Source organism: Amblyraja radiata, chromosome 2, assembly GCF_010909765.2.
Source record: "Amblyraja radiata isolate CabotCenter1 chromosome 2, sAmbRad1.1.pri, whole genome shotgun sequence".
NCBI classification, from domain to species: domain Eukaryota; kingdom Metazoa; phylum Chordata; class Chondrichthyes; order Rajiformes; family Rajidae; genus Amblyraja; species Amblyraja radiata.
The window spans coordinates 46345710-46368871 of NC_045957.1; the positions used below are offsets into that span (position 1 = coordinate 46345710).

General features: G+C 45.2%; 1 long non-coding RNA gene across 1 annotated transcript; it reads left to right on the plus strand.

The window, feature by feature from the left end:
- The first annotated feature begins 553 nt into the window (after nt 1-553).
- LOC116984202 lies at nt 554-21424 on the plus strand. The gene is made up of 3 exons (XR_004414918.1): nt 554-753; nt 13298-13301; nt 21389-21424. It is a non-coding gene; the product is annotated as an uncharacterized LOC116984202 (long non-coding RNA).
- Nucleotides 21425-23162: the final 1738 nt, after the last annotated feature.

The following is a 23162-nucleotide window of genomic DNA, read 5'->3' on the forward strand; positions in this document are numbered from 1 at the left end:
AGTTCACTTACTCATGGCTGGTGGGCTGGCAGTGCAGTCACTCACGGAAGGTGGGCTGGCAGTTCAGTCACTTACAGCTGGTGGGCTGGCAGTTCACTTACTCACGGCTGGTCGGCTGGCAGTGCAGTCACTCACGGCTAGTGGGCTGTCAGTGCAGTCACTCATGGCTGGCGGGCTGGCAGTGCAGTCACTCATGGCTGATGGGCTGGCAGTTCACTTACTCACGGCTGGTGCGCTGGCAGTGCAGTCACTCACAGCTGGTGGGCTGGCAGTTCAGTCACTGACAGCTGGTGGGCTGGCAGTTCACTTACTCACGACTGGTGGGATGACAGTGCAGTCACTCACACCTGGTACGCTGGCAGTTCGCTGAGTCACCCCTCCACTCTTCACCCCTCCTACCTTCACCCCTCCTACCTTCACCCCTCCTCCCTTCACCCCTCCTCCCTTCAACCCCCCCCCCCCCCACTCTGCTCCTTGCCATTTCCCTCCCCCCACGCATTCAGTCCATCTTCCCACAACCTCCCCCCATGCACTCTTAGTGGCTCTCCCACAGAGCATCCATTCCTGCCCATTAGGTTCCCATTGTGATGAAGAGCACGCAGGCATGAAAAGTTGAAAAAGGATTTATTAAAGTTTAAAATGTGAATGACTCTTAAAATATAAGAACAATTTAAATGTTAAAGATGAGAATTATTAAGTTATTTCTTGTTATGTCTCTTGTTGCTGCTCATTGCGTCTTTATGTCTCTTTGCTGTTGATAAAAAAAAGAGACAATTTAAATATAGAGAGATGGAGCGGTCAAATATTAGCAAAGAAAATCTGAGAATTTATCTCAGAAGTCATCATTCAACGAAGCACGCTTTTAATGACAAAATTATTGGTCGATGTTCCATCCTTCAGGAAAACGTTGACATTTCCCTTCGTCTTTCCTTTGCTAAGAGAAACATAGTTTTCCATGCTGAAATACCGGGTTGTCAAGGTAGATCTACACCTTCTGCATTGTTTGTCCTTGTGCTTCATGGGGAAAACTTGATTGAATGGGGAATTGGGTCTGTTGAAGGGGAATGTCTTCACCTTCTGTTAAAATGAATGCAGTCAGCAGAGGCCCATTCTCCTCAACAAATTGCTGTTGTTCAGTTCTATCGTATTGGAATTCCTGCAGCAATTCTGGATTGTCATCATCAAGGTGCATCCTTCCATTTCTTGGTTGTGGCAAATTAAAGAATTCCATTGTTTTGTTGTAATTCTCAATCCTCTGGACTCACTGAAGAATTTGTGCAAAACATTTTTTGAGGCTGGGACTGTCGGGGTGGGGAGGGTGATGGCAAATGTCCTGCAGCCGAAGGAGGGTGATGGCTTCAGGCAGGGGTTCGTGGGCTGATGAAGGAGGGGTGTGTCCTGCAGCGGGGGTTGGGGGCGGCTTCAGGAGGGGGAGCATCCTATAACTAGGCGGAGGGCAGCGTCTTGAGGTGGGGGATGTCAGTGGGAGGGGGGGGGGGGGGCGGTGAGCGACCTACTCATGGCCTCTGAACTCACTCACTGCCTTGGGACTAACTCATGGTCTCTGGGCTGGCTGACTCACTCACGCATGGCCTCTGGACTGACAGACTGAATCACGGTTTGTGGACTGACTGACTTATGCCCGACTTCTGGAGTCACATCTGACTTTTGTAAACTGAAAACCGTAACATCCACATTGTGGAACAGCTTCTTCCTGACAGCCATCAGGCTATTAAACATAACGAATAAGCTCTGAACTAAGAAAGACTATATTATTTGTACTCTTTGTTATTTGTTGATCACACACACACCCAGACACTCACACACAGAGACACACACTCTCACACACACACACACACACACACACACACACACACACACACACACACACACACACACACACACACACACAGACTCACTCACACAGACACACACAGATATACACACATCCTCAGACTCTCACACACACACACATACACACACACACACACACACAGACTCACACACAGACTCACACACAGACACAGACTCTCAGACACACACACACACAGACTCACACACACACACACAGACTCTCAGACACACACACACAGACTCTCAGACACACACACACAGACTCACACACAAACACACAGACACACACACACAGACACACACAGACACACACAGACACACACACAGACTCACACACACACATACTCACACACAGACTCACACACACACACATATACACACACACACACACACACACTCACACACACACACACTCACACACTCACACACACACAGACTCACACACACACACACACACACACACACACACACACACACACACACACACACACACACACACACACACACACACACACATACTCTCACACACACATATAGGGAGGTTGCACGGCAATCGGGTCATGACCCATGACCCGTACTGTTGCTACGCTGCGCCAAATGAAGTACATGCGAAGAACCGCAGGTAAGCACTTACCATTGTTTCGGGCCCATTAAAACCCGCCGAAATGGTCCATTTTTGCGCTGTAAATAATTATGGAAATCGGGACAAGTGTGAGAGACATTTATCCTACTTCAGATTTCCAAAAAGTGAGGAGTGGTGAATATACAGTGTGTAAACTGAATGATTCAAATGTTTAAAGCCTCCTGCACCTAATTTGGCCATAGAGGGAGTACAGAGAAGGTTCACCAGACTGATTCCTGGGATGTCAGGACTTTCATATGAAGAAAGACTGGATAGACACGGCTTGTACTCGCTAGAATTTAGAAGATTGAGGGGGGATGTTAGAGAAACTTACAAAATTCTTAAGGGGTTGGACAGGTTAGATGCAGGAAGATTGTTCCCGATGTTTGGGAAGTCCAGGACAAGTGGTCACAGTTTAAGGATAAAGGGGAAATCTTTTAGGACAGAGATGAGAAAAACATTTTTCACACAGAGAGTGGTGAATCTCTGGAACTCTCTGCCACAGAAGGTAGTTGAGGCCAGTTCATTGGCTCTATTTAAGAGGGAGTTAGATGTGGCCCTTGTGGCTAAAGGGATCAGGGGGTATGGAGAGAAGGCAGGTACAGAATACTGAGTTGGATGATCCGCCATGATCATATTGAATGGCGGTGCAGGCTCGAAGGGCCGAATGGCCTACTCCTGCACCTATTTTCTATGTTTTTATGTTTTAACACTTTACAACCAATACATTTTCTGGAAACATTTTTTTTAAAAGCCAAGAGAAACAAATGTGCAAACACTTTACAGCCAATACATTTTCTGAAAACACACACACAGACACACACACACGCACACTCACAACCAATACTAAAATACCAAGTAACTTCAGAACGTGGTAAACATACAGTGTGTATACCGAATGATTCAAACGTTTAAAGCCTCCTGTAGAGGCTGCTGCTGAAACAAAAATATGCTTTAAATAACGTCCAACAAACACACTCACCATAGACAGAGTAGTAAGCTCTGTTGAATTATTCAACAACCTCTTCACTCTGTGTCTTCTGCAGTCAGCGCCATCTTGCCACAAACCGGAAATGACGCACTCTGCCCCATCTTCCCGCTAACTGGATAGAGCGTCATCGGCGCCATCTTGCCACTAAGTGGAAGTCACGGAATGAGTGCCAATTTTGCAATTAAACACAGTACTGATCTAATAAAAATTTTATTCATGCTTTATCCATCTGAAAACTGTTGCAAGCATTTTAAAAGCCAAGACAAACAATTTTGCAAACACTTTACAACCAATACATTTTCTGAAAACATTTTTTTTAAAGCCAAGAGAAACAAATTTGCAAACACTTTACAACCACATCGAGGGGACTCACTGTGACCCTCTCACTTCCTCCGTATCGCAGAGACTGAGTGAGGCACGACACTTCCGGGTTTTATAGTCCCTCTGCCCTGCCGCCAGCGGGGGCAGCAGAGAGAATGGCAACATTTATAAAAACATTAATAACTCTCTCATTTTTCATCGATGGGAAAAATCCTCAGGTCCAATCCGGCGGAGGGGGACTCTGAGCGAGGTGGCCAAAAATAACGGCCGTAAGTGGCGGCGTTCTTTCCGAAATCACGAAACAGAAAGTCAGAAAGTGGTCAAGATCTTAGTTTTAGTAATATAGATGTCACAAGTTAGGAATATTTTGGATTTACTTGGTTTTAAGTTAGTATAATTAAATCTTAAATGTTGGATAATTTTCCAATTTCAAACCCAGGTGTTGACCTTTGGAATTTGAAGTGAGTTTGCCTTTGGCCAACACAGAATTCATTGTTAAATCATCACGGCCTTGAGTAAGATGGCAGCTTCTAGGTGCGTTGCAACGTATGCAGTCCTAATGTGTCATATTGGCAGGGAGCTTTAAGATTTAAAGGGCTTTCTCACTGTGCGACCTGAAGCAAGACTTAACAAGATTTAACATCGTGGGAACCTTCTGCGATAGCAGTACGGCATTCGTGGACCACCGAGGACCTCCGTGGCGCTAACGGCAGGTAGTCGTGTGACTTGGTAAGGTCGGGAGAAAATTCAAACATTTTTGAATTTCTCCAAGAGTGACTTGAGCAGCATTGCAACATTGTATGAACATAGTGGCCAGTGCGATATCCGTGCGATCTCCGTAATAACTCTTGCGGGTACCGTAGGAACTCCTGCGAACGGTGAGTAACTGAGCAGTTTGATTGTCAGTGCTTGTTTTACCTCATTGTTAAATAAATATATTTTTTACTATCAGATTGATGTCTGCAATTCTTCATTAACACATCACTACAAGATGAATGTCTCTAATGTTATAATCCCTCTCATGCTGAAACACAAAATAGTTGAAGGGAGGTGAAATAATCACATTTTCATTCTTTTTCATTTTTGAGTGTTCAGGTACCTCACTTGCTCAGCTATTTTACTCCAGCAGTTTGTGTCTCTTTTTGTCTAAAGCAGTTTCTAAGACTGGAGGAACTTCGCGGGCCAGGCAGCATCTACGGAGGGAAATGGACATGCGACCCTTTCTTCAGGCTGCCTTATCTCTCTCCCCCCTCTCCCCCCAACTCCCACCCCCACACACAAATGCTGGAGAAACTCAGCGGGTGCAGCAGCATCTATGGAACGAAGGAAATAGGCAACGTTTCGGCCCGCAAAGTTGCCTATTTCTTGTGCACGTGTCGGAAGGAACAGCAGATGCCGGTTTAAAGAGAATGCTGGAGTAAATCGACGGCAGGCAGCATCTCTGGGGAGAAGGAATGGGTGACATTTCGGGTCGAGACCCTTCTGATATGCTGCTTGTCCCACTGAGCTACATGTTGTGTCTATCTTCGTTTTAATCCAGCATCTGCAGTTCCTTCCTGGCCGAACCCGATTGAAAGATGAGAGGTTGGGCGATAGAGCACTGGGTCTGACAAGGATCAGGCTTCAGTAAGCAAAGTAAAGAGAGGTGGTAACATTTTGGAAATGAAGCGGGTAATCCGAGTGATGGCGAGACGGTATCCTCTAATCATAATATGTCGGAAAGAACTGTAGATGTTGGTTTGCGCCGATGATAGACACAGTAATACTGGAGACAGACATAACATCATGGACGGGCAGCATCTGGATAAAAGGAATGGGTGACGTTTCGGGACGAGACTCTGAAGAAGGGTCTCTAACCGAAACGTCACACATTCCTTCTCTCCAGAGATGCTGCCCGTCCCGCTGTGTTACTCCAGCATTTCGTGTCTATCTTCCGTATGCTCTGTGATGGTCATCTCGGAGTCAAGTGGCAACTCTGGTCTGTAGACACGAGGAAATGCAGATGGAGGAATCACGAGCAAAACACAGAGCGTTTGACGAGCCTGACCCTTTGAGTTTCTCCATCACTTTGTGTTGAAGTCAGGTCTGGACATTGCTTGGCTCAGTCTCAGGCGCCGGCTAACTAGGAAGGTCGAGTCAAAGTCCAGCACTAACACTCAAGAAATAATGTTTGCGGCCTGATGTTATCAATATTTAATTGAAATCATTAATAAAGTAAATAACTAGATACCGGTCTAATCCGTATCTACGGGATTGGACAGGCTAGATGCAGGAAGAATGTTCCCGATGTTGGGGGAGTCCAGAACCAGGGTCCCAGTTTTACAGTCTACCGTGGGAACTCTTTAATTACAGCGGGCAGGCAACTCCCTTCAGTTTCCCAGGGGGTCGGGACGGGACTGGAGTTGGGAGGGAAAGGTGGGGGAGTCGAGGGAGAGGAGGGGGAGACAGATGGGGGTGTCTTCATTTACTGGCGGTGGGTGTCTGTCACTGAAACAGGCAGGTGAGATTTCACATCCACCTTGTGTGTGCCCCTCTCTCTCTCTCTCTCTCTCTCTCTCTCTCTCTCTCTCTCTCTCTCTCTCTCCATCCCTCCCTCTCACACAGGCATGGCTGGAGGAACTCCGCGGGTCAGGCAGCATCTACGGAGGAAAATGGACAGGCGACCCTTTCTTTAGGCTGCCTTATCTCTCTCCCCCCCCCCTCCCCCCAACTCCCACCCACACACACGAATGCTGGAGAAACTCAGCGGGTGCAGCAGCATCTATGGAACGAAGGAAATAGGCAACGTTTCGGGCCGAAACGTTGCCTATTTCCTTCGTTCCATAGATGCTGCTGCACCCGCTGAGTTTCTCCAGCATTATTGTGTACGATTTTCCAGCATCTGCAGTTACTTCTTAAACACAAATGCACCGAGTTCCTCCAGCACTTCGTGTTTTGCTCAGTATTCCAGCATCCGCTGTCTCCCGCGTCTCCAATAAAACAAAACTACTGTCAAAAGGGTGAAGAATAGGGGCAGAGATAGATACATTCCTGATTAGTGCGGCTGTCAGGAGGTTATGGGGAGAAGGCAAGAGAATGTGGTTGAGAGGGAGTGCCCATCTGTTACTATTAATTGGACAGTTCGGTCTGTGAAACGCAACACGCCAGCCCCGACATCCAGCCCGGTGGTCAGTCCTTTGAAGATAGACACCAGTTGCTTGGAGCAACTCAGCGGGACAGGCAGCATCTCTGGAGAGAAGGAACGGGTGGCGTTTCGGGTCGAGAGCCTTCTTCAGACTGAAAGTTTCACCTCTCAGTAGATAATAAAATAAGACAATCATCACGGTCAATGTGAGACACAGTCTTTATTCCTATTTGACAAAATAAAAAGACGACTTCTTGCACATATTGAGAGAAGGTGCATCACACCAAACAACATTTGTCTAAAAAAAAACAGATTATTCTTCAGCTCATTAAAGAGCTCGGGTGAAAAAAACCAATATAGTGTGTGAAAAAAAGTAACATCATTTGTACCACGTGATTAACAACACTACAGTCCACGGTGTTCATTCAAGATTAACGGGAAAGATCGGGAGACGGACAAGTCACTCGCACAAATAACAGAAATGCCGAGTACCGTGGGAACTCTTTATCTACCCCCCGTTATATCGTGCGGAACTCGTGCTGGACCACGACCACTTCACTCGGGTGACATCTTGCTTCAGGTCGCACCGTGAGAACTGGCCATTAGACCCATTAAGATTTAGATTTAGATTTAGATTTATTGGATTTGAGGGAATTAATATTTTCCAAGTCAAGATGACATAATTTCATTGTACTACATGCATCCTCTTCTTCAAGTTCCTGCTCTTCAAGTTCAGGATCTTTAGTCGGTACATAAAATTAGCTTTGGTGATGTACTGTGATTAATCCCTTCAGTAGCACATACTGCAGCGATGGTAATCAAACAGTTTCAGAGTGTATATTAATGCTAGAGGATATTAATAAAGTAGATTGCTTGCGCCGAGATATTGTCTTCCTGAATATTCTTGCAATTGCACAGATTGCAAAAGTGTAGAATGTTACATCACGCATCTGACCTGTGCCTGAATAACTGTTGAGAGGTTGTTCAGGGTGTTGTGGTCTGACAGGATGGACTGCTTTTCTTCCTCAGGAGTTGCACTTGGAGCTGAATGCTGCCCATCATTACCTGGCAGTCCCATTATGCAGTGAAACCAGTGATTAAGCATCTGTAGACTGCTGGACCTAAAGAAAACATGAAGTTATTGGGTCTCAATTTATTGGTCTCCGCCCACAAGTAACAACATCAACATCAACGTGACAGGTACGAATGACTCAGAAAACACTAAACATTAATAATAATAAAACATAAATGATAAAACACCAGTGATCAAGCATGTGAACCAACAAAATACCAGATCACAGGCAGGCTACAGATTTTTGGATGTTGAGTAGAGCAACTACTCGTGGATAAAAACTGTTTTTATGTCTGACTGTGGCAGCTTTGACAGTCCGGAGTCACCTTCCAGAGGGAAGTGATTCAAAGAGTTTGTGGCCAGGGTGAGAGGTGTCGGACATGATCTTGCCCGCTCGCTTCCTGGCCCTTGCAGTGTACAGTTCATCAATGGAGGGAAGGTTGCAGCCAATAATCTTCTCTGCTGATCGGACGATTCGCTGCAGCCTCCAGGTGTCGTGCTTGGTGGCTGAGCCAAACCAGACCATGATGGAGAAGGTGAGAACAGACTCTACGATGGCCATGTAGATTTGGACCATCATTGCCTGTGGCAGATTGTGTTTCCTTAGCTGCCGCAGGAAGTACATCCTCTGTTGTGCTTTTTTGACTGTGGAGTCGGTGGTAGCCCCCCATTTAAGGTCCTTGGAGATGATGGTTCCCAGGAACTTAAAAGACTCCACAGATGTGACTGTGGTGTTGTTGATGGTGATTGGGTGGCGGGAGGGAGGGGGCTCACCTAAAGTCTACAATCAGTTCCACTGTCTTAAGAGCTTTGAGCTCTAGGTTGTTGCGATGGCACCAGGACGCCAGCTGTGACACTTCCTGTCTGTAGGCAGATTCCTCCCCATCCTGGATCAGTCCAATCAGGGTTGTGTCTTCCGCAAACTTGTGAAGCTTGACAGAGGTGTCTGTGGATGTGCAGTCGTTGGTGTAGAGAGAGTAGGATGTTGGCCTTTATAACAAGAGGATTTCAGTATTGGAGTAAAGAGGTTCTTCTGCCGGTTACGTCCAGTTTTGGTCTCCTAATTTGAGGAAGGACATCCTTGTGATTGAGGCAGTGCAGCACAGGTTCACGAGATTGATCCCTGGGATGGCGGGACTGTCATATGAGGAAAGATTGAAAAGACTAGGCTTGTATTCACTGGAGTTTAGGAGGATGAGGGGGGTGGGGGGGGGGGGGGTCTTATAGAAACATATACAATTATAAAAGGACTGGACAAGCTAGATGCAGGAAAAATGTTCCCAATGTTGGGCGAGTCCAGAACCAGGGGCCACAGTCTTAGAATAAAGGGGAAGCCATTTAAGAGTGAGGTGAGAAAAAACTATTTCACCCAGTGAGTTGTGAATTTGTGGAATTCCCTGCCACAGAGGGCAGTGGAGGCCAAGTCACTGGATGGATTTAAGAGAGAGTTAGATAGAGCTCTAGGGGCAAGTGGAATCAAGGGATATAGGGAGAAGGCAGGCACGGGTTATTGATTGGGGACGATCAGCCATGATCACATGAATGGCGGTGCTGGCTCGAAGGGCCGAATGGCCTCCTCCTGCACCTATTTTCTATGTTTCTATGTTTCTATGTTTCTGCTATCTTTAAGAGCACTAACCTCACATTTATCCACATTAAACTGCATCTACCATGCATCTGCCCACTCACCCAACCTGTCCAAGTTACCCTGCATTCGCATAGCATCATCCTCACAGTTCACATTGCCACCCACCTTTGTGTCACCTGCAAATTTACTAATGTTACTTTGAATCTCTTCGTCTAAATCATTGATGTATATTGTAAATATTATAGACAATAGACAACAGACAATAGACAATAGGTGAAGAATTAGGCCATTCGGCCCTTCGAGCCAGCACCGTCATTCAATGTGATCATGGCTGATCATCTCCAATCAGTACCCCGTTCCTGCCTTCTCCCCATATCCCCTGACTCCACTATTTTTAAGAGCATCCATCTCTTGAAAATCCATCTGACTTTGTCAGATGGATTTGACTTTGTCAGATGGATTTCAGTGTCATAACAGTCCTATAACACCATGGTTGGAAACAATGTTAGTTCTGGAGCACATATCTTCATCATTAGAGCTGGGATCATGTCAGAATCCAAGACATTTGTTATAAGCAATGGGCTCAACCATTTCTTGATAATCAATTTGGATGAGGACGAGGCCTAGAAATGTCACCCACTTGTCACTTCTGGCTGAAGAATGAAAATACTTAAACCTTTATTATTCATGTGCTGAGCTACCACTTAACTGAGGATTCAAATATTTATGGAACCTCCACACTATAAATGTTGCTTTATTTTTCACACTTTGCAGGTGAATGTGTCCAGGTTGCAAACCTTTGACCTGGTTCGTTATTTGTGGGTTCACTTAGCTCTATAGCATTCTGTTTTCATTATTTGGCATGGATGTTACCCTAGAATGTAGCTTGACCAAGTTATCCTATATATATGATAAATCCTGTTATACCATGTTGAACATGGCTTGAATTGTGATGGTAAACACAAAGTGCTGGAGTAACTAAACGAGTCAGGCAGCATGTCTGGAGCAAATGGATGGGTGACGTTTCAGGTCGACACTTCCTCAGATCCTCCAGAATTGTGATAGAACACAAGACTACAGTTTACAGATTTTAGTGGCATACAATTCTGCTGATACTGATTAGCTGAAAAACCTCCTGCATTCCCCATTCTTGCTGTTGGCGAAGATCTACGTGCACCACTGTGAGTTAATTATGTGCTCTTCCTACTCCCAGTGCTTTTCCAACTGGTCTTCAAGACTAAGGGTGGTACAGTATTTAAAGTAAAGAGCAGTAAACTTTAGTCTGCAAATATTTTTTTGCCCTTGTTTTACTGAAGCCATGGCAATTCAAGGGATGTAATTAATGTTGAGAATTCCCATTCTGCTGTACACTATGTGTCCCTGTCCCTGTTGGGTCTATCCAACCACTCAGACAAGACATACACATGAATAGTGATTTGTGTGGTTTTGTGAGTGGGGTATGATTATGGCAGGCAGCTACTTGACAGTTTTATGACACAATCTCCGAGGTGTTTCAACAGTTTCCCAGATATTAGTGAGGAGGACTTTGCAGGTTCAGTCAGATTGAATCTGCCTTCATTTTATCTTACAACAACACATAACAACAACATTCTACAACAACATTTTATTTTACCACAACACATAATCCTCCGCCATTTCCGCCACCTCCAACGTGACCCCACCACTCGCCACATCTTCCCATCTCCCCCCATGTCTGCCTTCCGCAAAGACCGCTCCCTCCGCAACTCCCTCGTCAATTCTTCCCTTCCCTCCCGCACCACCCCCTCCCCGGGCACTTTCCGTTGCAACCGCAAGAAATGCAACACCTGTCCCTTCACCTCCCCCCTCGACTCCATCCAAGGTCCCAAGCAGTCGTTCCAGGTGCGACAAAGGTTCACCTGTATCTCCTCCAACCTCATCTACTGCATCCGCTGCTCTAGATGTCAACTGATTTACATCGGTGAGACCAAGCGTAGGTTGGGCGATCGTTTCGCCGAACACCTCCGCTCAGTCCGCAATAACCTACCTGACCTCCCGGTGGCTCAGCACTTCAACTCCCCCTCCCATTCCCAATCCGACCTCTCTGTCCTGGGTCTCCTCCATTGCCAGAGTGAGCAACAGCGGAAATTGGAGGAACAGCACCTCATATTCTGTCTGGGGACCTTGCGTCCTTATGGCATTAACATTGAATTCTCCCAATTTGGCCCTTGCTGTCTCCTCCCCTTCCTTAACCCTCTAGCTGTCTCCTCCCACCCTCCCATCCGCCCGCCCTCGGGCTCCTCCTCCTCCTCCCCTTTTCCTTCTTTCTTTCCCCACCCCCCATCAGTCTGAAGAAGGGTTTCGGCCTGAAACGTCGCCTATTTCCTTCGCTCCATAGATGCTGCTGCACCCGCTGAGTTTCCCCAGCAATTTTGTGTACCTTCATTTTATCTTAATTCACTTCCACGGTTGCACTTGAGCAGTCTGCCTAGTTTTATTTTTCCTCTCCTATATAGCAATTCTATACAACCTAGTGACTTGTCAGACCAAATGGGAATAAAAGAAAACTTCAGAAGCTGGAAATCAGAAATAGAAACCCTGGCATACGTAGGAATGCTGCTACCTCACAACTCCAGTGGCCCAGCATCAATCCTGAGCACCAGGTGCTTTTTTTGTGTAGAATTAAAATTTTCTACCTGTCACTGCGTAAAGTTTCCATTAGGTGCTCCAGTTTCTCCACAGATCTCATAGACTGTTAAGTCGATCGGTTAATTGACCATTGTAAATTATGCAAACATTCAGGTGCGTAAAGGACCTGTCCCATTTGGGCGACATTTTCGGCGAGAGCTTGGTTGTCGCGTCGTGGTCAGGGCGTGACGCATGGCGACACATATAGTGATGCGCAGGTGACGCGCGGTGATGTGCAGGTGATGCGCGGTGTCTCCCAGTCACCCAAGGATTTTGGAATGTTCAAAATACAGGGTGGACATTTGGGTGTCTCATCATGTCGTGTGCCCTGTCACACGCTGACGTATGCTGTCCTGTGGGTGATGCTCGGTTAGGGTTAGGGTTGGGGTTAGGGACCACATATGGGCCGTAAAATACTCTTCCTTCAATGCATGGATTTTAAACATTAATATATTAAAATTAATACAATAAAATCAATTGCGCAAATGAAAAGATGTCGGAGTCGTTCAGTTTTATTTATGGATGCATTGGTCCGCTTCCATATCCAATCACCGTCTCTATAACTTTTCACAGAGATGGATTCGGTGAGTGTAGTCTGAACTCCCCTCTCCTCTCCATCCCCCTCTTCCCCCATCCCTCCTTCGCCGCTCCCCCTCTACCCTTCTCCCCTACCATCTCCCCCCTTCTTCTCTTCCCCCCTCTTCCTCTCTTCTCCCCACTCCACTCTTCTCCCCCTTCTCCACTCTTCTCCCCCTTCTCCACTCTTCTCCCCCTTCTCCACTCCCCCACCCCCCACATCCCCTTCTCCCCCTCTCCCTCCCTTCTCCCATTCCCCACCCCTCCCCCGCCCCACTTTCCCCAACGCCCCCCATTTGTGGACCCAGCCTGTGACAGCTAGATCCAATGAATACTACTGCAGTACTGAATAGTCTGTTTTAGTAACATTGACTATGGGATAAATGCAGACTTAGGGACCAACACCCCAAACCCCCCCCCCCCCCCCCCCTCACCTTGCTTCAAAATGGGTGGTGGATATTTACACTCACTGGCCAGAGCAGGTGGGTGGCACTGGTACATAGATAACATTGTCTGTACCCAGTTGAAAAGCCCCCCTCTGGGGGTTTGGAGAGACCATTGGAAGAGAGATTTGCCTCTGGGACAACTCGTGGCCAACAGTTTAGTTTCCATGAGGAGCAGGCAGAACATTGGGGGTTCGAGTCCAACCCCTGGAGCCCATGTGTCACATTTATTTCAGGGATACATTGCCCTTCACATTGGGGGTTCGAGTCCACACCGACCAGCACCCCCGCACACTATCCCACACACACTAGGGACAATTTAGACTTATACCAAGCCTATCAACCTAGGGTTAGGTTTAGGGCTAGGACTAGGGCTAGGGCTAGGGCTGGGGCTAGGGCTAGGGCTAGGGCTAGGGTTAGGGTTAGGGTTAGGGTTAGGGTTAGGGTTAGGGTTAGGGTTAGGGTTAGGGTTAGGGTTCGGGTTCGGGTTCGGGTTCGGGTTCGGGTTAGGTCTAGGGCTAGTACTGGGGTTAGGGTTAGGATTTGGGTTTCCACCCGCACTCCAAAGGCGCACAGGTTTGTATAAATTCTCCGTAGCATGTGTGGGATAGTGTGCAGGGGATTGCTGGTCTCTGGCTTGGTCCACAAATGGGGGGGGAGGCATTAGGGATGGGGGGGGGTGGGGGTGGGGGGGGGGGGGGGTTGGAGAATGGGAGAAGGGAGGAAGAGGGGGGAATGGAAGAAGGGGGGGGAAATGGGAGGGGAGAATGGGAGGGGGGAGTGGAGAAGGAGGGATGGGGGCGGGAGGGGGGTGGAGGAGAGAGGGGAGCTCAGTCTACAATAACTGAATCCATCCCTGTGAAAAGTAATAGAGACGGTGATTGGATCTGGAAGCGGACCAATACATCTATAAATAAAACTAAACGACTCAAACATCTTTTCATTTGCACAATTGATTTTATTGTATTAATTTTAATATATTACTATTTAAAAACCATGCATTGAAGGAAGAATATTTCACAGCCCATCTGTGGTCCCTAACCATAACCGGGCGTCACCCGCAATTCAGCATACGTCAGCGCGTATGTCGTGCAACTTGACAGTTTTATGGGCGTCTGTCACTGACGCTCTGCAGTTGCCGAAAAAATCGCAAAGTGGGACAGGTCCTTTGGAGAGTAGAGGGGAAAGGGAGTCAATGTGGATAGAATAAAATTGAATTAGTGAAAAATTGCTGTAAATGGTAGCTTGATGGTTTGCATGGTGTCGGTAGGCTGAATGACCTATTCTAGCCAGACTCCATGATCCTAATACAGGGAGCACTCCTCAGATCAGGCGACATCTCTGGAAAGAGGAACAGAGCAAATAATGTTAAATGACCTTTCGTTAAACAGATTGTTAAGGAATCCTATGGCAATAAGATTTTAGTTACTTTTTCAGAGCCAAAAGTTAAGGCCATGTTTCCTGAATCAACAGTACACAACTATATATAGTTAAAGTTTTTTGAGAAGTGATATTTTTTGAGGACGTAAATGTAAATGTGTCAGTTAGTAAGTTTGTAGATGATACCAAGATTGCCAATGTCATGGGCTATGAGGAAGGCTGTTAAACTACACAGTGAGATATATATCAACTACAGAATGGATGGAGAAATTGCAGATGGAGTTTAATCGGAGATATTGCATTTTGGGAGGTCAAATGCAAGGTGAAAATATACAGTTAATAGCAAGACCTTTAACTGCATTGATGTATAGAGGGAACCTGGGATCCAAAATCTTTGGGATTTCTCTGGAATGTCAGAGGTTGAGGGGATACTTGATAGAAGTATATAAAATTATGAGAGGCAGAGATAGGATAGAAACTCAGAATCTATTGCTCAGGATGGAAACTTCAAATACTAGAGGACATACTGTAGCTTTAAGGAGAGAGGGGCAAAGCATAAAGGACATTTGCAGAACAGGTTTTTTTATACAGAGGATAATGAGTGCTTGGAACATGCTGCCGGGGGTGCTGGTGTGTGCAGATATGAAAGTGGCATTCAAGAGACTTTTATATAGGCATATGGATTCAAAGAATGAAGGGATATGTATTGGTGCAGGCAGTTAAAATTAGTCTTGGCATCATGTTTAGCACAGACATCATGGGCCGAAGGGCCCATTCCTTTGCTGCATAATTCTGATGTTCCATGTTCTAAAGCACATTATTTATGCAGTTGAAATTTTTATTACCATTACAAAATCTTCATTGCAGTGTATATGAGGAGAAGCACAATTTAACAATACTCTTTAGGTTGGAAATAGTAAACTGAGATCTGCCGAAGCAGAAATTGATTTAGTTTGTTGCATTGATGTGAAAGCATTTTCTAATTTGGATTAATTTAGACTTAACGCAATGCACAATTTTAGAGTATTGTTATTAAATTTCACGTATGTTGATGACATTTTACACCTTTGTTCTGTGAACTCTAAAATCTTATTTCCAGGTAGCAATGAGAACAGATACAAAACCTAAGGTTTTTTTTGTATCAATGCCAAGTATTCCTTTAAGTGAAGTGTAAATGCTTTCAAGAGCATAGACACATTCATACTCTTCAACAGACCTAATGACCTGCAAAAATCTATAAATAGTGCTGTGCCCAGTGTGTATAGATATATAGTGGATGTGACAAGAAGGATAGCTGCAAGAACATTTGTTGGGCTTGTTGCTTAAGTACTGAGCTTCCATTTTACAGAAGCTGTCAGAACTTCTATGCAATTGCAGCTATTGTCAAACTGTTAATGGTATTTGATATTCTAATCATTGGATGGGAGAGAGTAATTTTGTTTTGTACCACACTGTAATTAAAATCAATAGAAATGAAAACCAGGAGCATTGTAAGATGTAGTTGGATTTTTCTTGTCCATCACCCACTCACAGGTCGCGCCCAGAGAGCTGCACCTTTGAAGTTAAAATCATATGAAGCTGAAAATGTTAATAACACATTTGTATATCTCTTTCATTAAAACAATAACTCGGCTTTGAAAAAGGGTTGCAACCCAAAGCATCACCTATCCATGTTCTCCAGGGATGCTGCCTGAGCTTCTGAGTTACTCCAGCATAAGAGTGGGCTATAAGGAAACTTAAGACATCTTGACATGTGATATAAAATGTGGTATATTAATGTAAGTCTTTTTTTTTTAACTTGCTACATCATTATTATGGATACAATTGTTTCAAATAGGTTGCAAGTTCATTTAAAGATTCCATAGAATTAAAACAAACTCAATTTCTAAACATTTTTAGTTTGCTGCAGTCGTAGTTTATATTCAATAGTTTTAATTGTTCAGCATCAATATTTCAGACATGTCTCAGGCTCTTTGATGATAAAAATGGATGGATTCATTAAGACCTTGCACAAATGAATATATCCAGCCCCAACCCCACTCCGCATCAACACATCCCAACATGAATGTACCTCGAGCGTTTGCGTGGAAGATGAGAAAATATAGCTTGAGAGATCATCGTTTTAAAATCTCACAACGCCAAGATCTACCTGCCTTCTGGCTGGGCCTGTCAGTCTTCTGCAAAGGGTACCATTTCTTATCCATTTTCTTTTTGCAGGTCCATTGGGACAAGAGTGGGACCAAATTACCACGTTGACTCATCAATTTACCACCAGGATCCCATCTGTTCCGATTTTTGAAGCAGATTTTGCCAGAAGCAGAAGAAATGTTAATCAAGTTCAAATGATGCCTTTACTACCTCCAGCTGATTACCTTGCCTGCAGATCCTGCTCCTTTCTACCTAATGTGCATGGAGGAAGCTGAAACGTGATTACTTTAAGTGAGCGTTAAAGGGACCTGCAATTACAAACAGCAAATCATAGGAACAGACTTAGCAACCTTCTTATTGCAATTGATTTTATGTTGTGTGTTTTAAAGGCTTCCAGATTGAGTCTTCTTACTGTTCTATATGCTGGAAACTTGCAGAATGATTCACCCCAGTCCTGATACTAACCACTCTCTCCTTCTCAATAATCCACCTAATATATTCTGCAATCACAGACTGGGAGCTGGATCTAATTGTCTAATGCATTTTACAGAAGCATCTTATCGTAAATGTAAGTGAGATCTGTTGAAAATGTGATACAATTTAATAGTTAAAGGTAAGTTAGTTCAATTGGAAACAATGGTCTCAAATGTAGACAAGGTAAACTATAAAGTTATGAGACATGATCTGGCTGTGATAACTATAACAAAAGGAATAGACAATAAGGCTTTAAGACATAGGAGCAGAATTAGGCCATTTGGCCCATCGAGTTTTCTCCATCATTCAATTATGGCTTACCTATTTTTCCCCTCTCAATCCCTCTCTTGCCTTCTCCCTGTAATCTTGGACAGTCGATAAGCAGTGGATAACATGTAACGAAGTAATACATTATTTGCTACAAATAATTTCCCTTTTATGGGCCTGTCCCACTTGGCAATTTTTTAGGCAACTGCCGGCGACTGTCATAGTCGTAGCAGGTCGTCGAAAAAATGGCGACAACCTACGTCATCCTGGCGACAACCTACAACAGCACCTATGTCAGGAGAAATCAAGTTACGCTCATTGGTGTCAAACCCACTCTCGCCGAAAAAATTTCACCATGCTAATAATTTAGCGGTGACCAGAAAGACGCTACGACTTTTAGTGCGACTGAGGAGACTACTCCCGGCGATCGTCGGCAAACATGTGGCGACAAATTAGTTGCCTAAAAAATCACCTAAGTGGAACAGGCCCATAAGGCACTGATGCATAGCATGACAAGTGGTCCAACCATAGTGGACAAAACAAATTATATTGGATCACAGAAAAAGAATTAGAGTTTAGCCAAAACAGTAGAAGGATTGGGTAATGTTTAAAATTTAGCAAAGACATTGATCAGGGAAGAGAAAGTAGAATATGAGAAAGTTGTCCACTGAGAAATATAATAAAACAGGCAAGTCAAGCTTTGACATTTATAAAAAAGATAATAAATGTAATCTGATTCCCTTACAGATTGAGACAGAAAATATATATTTAGGAACAAATAAATGTCAGAAAAATTTATAGTGTAATGTGTCTGTCATCATGAAGGAACTGTCGAAAACTGGGGGTAATGTTCTCAAAATTAGGAACCTATCATTTAGGCCAGAGAAGTGAAGAATTTGCTTCATCCATTGGTTACTAAATCTTTCACAAGAGATTTGTGAAGGGTTATATACAAAGTTGTACAGAGTAGTAAGGAATGTGGTCTTACATGATCTTATTAAATGCTGGAGCAAGATTCCTGGGCCATATGTTTACTCTTGTTCCTATTTTCTATGTTTGAAGCTGACAAATGCTGAAGTCAATGATGCATAGCGCACCCTCTGCGGACTGTAACACATTTGCACTAAGATAAATATTTAGGGTTGGCACAGCGGCACAATGGTAGAGTTGCTGCCTCATGGCGCCAGAGACCCGGATTCAATCCTGACTATGGGTGCTGTCTGTATGGAATTAGTATACTATCCCTATCGTCTCCGGGTGGTGCCAGCAATGGCTGCTTCGCCAACAATCCGCCTGTCCTTTTCTTCCTTGTGTTTTAATAGTTTGTGTTAAATGTATGTTTTGAGTTGGGGGAAACTTTTTTTAATCTATTATCTTGACAGATGCGATTTTTTTCCATATTGTATCTCCGACCGCAATGCGGCCTAACATCGAGGAGTTGCCGGTCTTTGTTGGATACCAATTTTGAGAGCTCCACCACGGGGAGCCTACGGGGCTTTAACATCGCGGAGCTCGTGATCCCTTTGCCAAGGGTCGACCTCGGAGCTCCAACCGTGGGTGCTTGCGGACTTAAGATCAAGGAGCCTGTGGTCTCTGGTCAGAGACCGACTTTGGGATCTGCGGGGTTTCGACCGCCCCGACGTGGGAGTTTCGATTGCCCCGATGCAGGTTTTGATTGCCCCAATGCGGAAGCTTCGACCGCTGGCTGCGGGGGCTGCGGGAGCTTAGATCGCCCCAACAGATGGTTCAACTCCACCGACCGCAGGAGAATAAAGAGGAAGAAGATTGGACTTTTTTGCCTTTTATCACAGTGAGGAATATGGGGGATATGGGGAATCCGCTGTGTTAACTTTTATGTAGTTGTGTGTCTTGTTGGGTTTTTTTTCTTATGGCTGTATGGTAATTCGCTTATCACTGTACCTTAATTGGTACATGTGAAAATAAAAGACCTTTGACCTTTGAAACATTTTACCGCACGGGCTTTCTCCAGGTAATCCAGCTTACTCCCACATTCCAAAGACATGCAGGTTTGATTGGCTTCTGTAAATTGTCCCTGGTGCGTAGGATGCAAAAGTCAGATAAAATAGAACTGTTGTGAAGGGTTGGTCAATGGTCATCGAGGATTGATCAGTGGGCCGAAGGGCCTGTGGCCACACTTTATCTCTAAAAAGATCTCTGCATTGTAAAGAACTGCATCATCAAATAGAATAAATCAGATCTGTAAAAAGTGGACAGTGTCACAAAAACTTGAAGATTTCAGTGGCATTGCGCTTCATATAGGTTTGTCCACTCACTTATAAAGGGAATGTAGAAAATCAAAGGGTGCATGACATAAAGGGATGTGATAATGATGTATCAATGTGATTCACCAAGTCCACTTACTGACCTTGTTCTATTCGGGTTGACTCATTAAAGGCATCAGAGAGGATCCAAAACGATGGTTCCTGCGATAAGGGGCTACTCTTGCAAAGATAAATTAGAAAGAATGGATATGTTTTCCTTGGAGAATAAAAGGTTGAATGGAGATTCAACAAAGAACATAGGTTTAAGTAGTGTGGGGACTGATTTAATAGGAACCTGCGGGTAACTGCACAGTGGGTATATGGTACAAGTTGCCAGAGGGGGTAGTTCAGACAGGTACTATAACATAACGTAAAAAACACTAGGATAAGTACATGGATGGGGAAGGTTTAGAGAAATACTAGACTAAGTGGGACCCGTGGGTCCCAGCTTCACACGGGACGGCTGGTCCCTCAATGCAATATTCCACCTCTCCACGAATTCCAATATTGTTGGCCAGTGGGGGAGGGGGGGGGTGGTTCTGGAGCATTAGCCTGGGTGTTGTGGGCTGAATGGACTGGTTTCCAGAGGGCTAGTATGGGCATTGTGGACCGAATGGAGTATTGAGCTGGCAGCTCAGTCACTGGGGGCAGGCAGCTCAGTCACTGAGGCCAGGCAACTCAGTCACTCAGGCCTGGCAGCTTAGTCACTCAGGCCTGGCATCTCAGTCACTCAGGCCTGGCAGCTCAGTCACTCTGGCATGGCAGGCTGGCAGCTCAGTAATTCAGGCCTGGTGGGCTGGCTGCTCAGTAACTCAGGCCTGGCGGGCTGGCAGCTAGGAAACTGCCAGAAATTCTGCCAAAAACAGGTGACAGACTGTGAGAGAGAAGGGGGAGAGGGTGGACAATCAATTTTAGATTTTTTCATCTTTTTTTACAGATCACAGCAATGAAGGAGGAAAGTCTATCCTTGCGTGGCTCTCTGGAGCGCTAGTATGGGTGTTGTGATCTGAAGGGTCTGGTTTCCAGAGGGCTAGTATGGACATTGTGGACAGAATGGATTCTTGGACTTGCAGTTCAGTGAGTCATGGCTGGTGGGCTGGCACTTCAGTCACTTACAGCTGGTAGGCTGGCAGTTCACTTACTCATGGCTGGTGGGCTGGCAGTCCAGTCATTCACGGCTGGTGTGGTGGCAGTTCACTCAGTCATCCCTCCTCCCTTCACTCCCACTCTGCTCCTTGCCATTTCCCTCCCCCCCCCACGCATTCAGTCCATCTCCCCTCAACCCCCCCACCCCCCACCCCCACCCCCCATGCACTCTTAGTGGCTCTCCAACAGTGCAGCGAATTCTGCCCATTAGGTTCCCATTATGATGAAGAACACGCAGGCATGGCAAGTGCAAAAACGGATTTATTAAAGTTTAAAATGTGAATTACTCTTAAAATATAACAACAATTTAAATGTTAAAGATGAGATTTATTAAGTTCTTTCTTGTGGTGTTCTGCTGCTCCACTGCCTCTTGATGCCTCTTTGCTGATGATATTAAAAAAAAAGACAATTTTAATATAGAGAGATTGAGCAGTCAAATTTTAACAAAGAAAATCTGAGAATTTACCTCAAAAGTCATCATTCAGTGCAGGCCAAATCCAATCTCACAGCACTTGAAGCGGATTGCAGGCCGCAAATCCAACCTCACAGCACTCCAAGCAGAGTGCACACACATACACCCACGCACACAGACACTCGCACACGAAGACACAGACACACACGCACACAGATACAGACACACACAGACACACACACACAAACACATACACACACAAACATACACACAAAGACACACTCACACATACACACACACAAAGACACACTCACACATATACACACACACAAACAGAAAGACACACACACACACCATATATATGGCAGTAAACCTTTTTGAATACTCAAATGGCTGAGTATTCTATTGGCGTCTCTATTGTAGGCCTTCCACAGTCAGCAACACTTCCACATTCAGCACGACTCTGCTCTCACCGAAAATGGTGCAATCAGCGTGACCTGTCCACTAAGCGGTAATCACGAAATGAGCGGGACTTTAGCAGTAAACACGGTTGGATCTAATAAAGTGTTTATTCCTGCGATAGCCACAGTTGCAATAGCCACAGTTGCAATAGCCACCGTTTCAATAGCCACCGTTGCAACAGCCACCGTTGCAACAGCCACCGTTGCAACAGCCACCGTTGCAACAGCCACCGTTGCAACAGCCACCGTTGCAACAGCCACCGTTGCAACAGCCACCGTTGCAACAGCCACCGTTGCAACAGCCACCGTTGCAACAGCCACCGTTGCAACAGCCACGGTTGCAACAGCCACAGTTGCAATAGCCACAGTTGAATAGTCACAGTTGAATAGCCACAGTTGAATAGCCACAGTTGAATAGCCACATTTTACTAGCCACATTTTAATAGGCACAGTTGCAAAAGGCACAGTTGTAAAAAGCAGTTACAAAAGGCACCCAATTTAATAGCCACACAGTTGCAATAAACACACAGTTGCAATAGCCACACCGTTTCAATAGCCACACCGTTTCAATAGCCACACCGTTTCAATAGCCACACCGTTTCAATAGTCACACCGTTTCAATAGTCACACAGTTTCAATAGCCACACAATTTCAATAGCCACACAGTTTCAATAGCCACACAGTTGCAATAGCCACAGTTGCAAAAGGCACACAGTTTCAATAGCCACACAGTTTCAATAGCCACACAGTTTCAATAGCCACACAGTTTCAATAGCCACACGTTTCAATAGCCACACGTTTCAATAGCCACACGTTTCAATAGCCACACGTTTCAATAGCCACACATTTACATAGCCACACATTTCAATAGCCACAGTTGCAAAAGCCACAGTTTGAAAACACATAAAGGGCACTCACAGGTCAGTAGACACTAAGTGTTCTGTAGAGTCACACTCAGACTGAGAGTCATGACCTCTCACTCGCTATCTTGCAGCAACAGAGACACGTCCAGACTTCTGGGTTTTATAGCCCCTCCCCCACCCCCCGGAAGGGGTGTGGCCTTCATGGCGGTGATTAACAGGAGAGAGAATCTCAACATTTTTTAAACACTAATAACTCTTTTATTTTTCAACGATGGGAAAAATCCACTGCACCTGATGAGCAGAGGGGGACTAAGTAAGATGGCCAGAAAACACAGCTGTATGTGGTGGCGTTTTTTCTAAAATCAATATACAGCACAAACAGGAAATGGTCAAGATTAGACTTTTAATTATATAGATGAGCCAAACATGGCTAAATCGGACTAGCTTAGATAGGCATCCTAGTCAGCATGA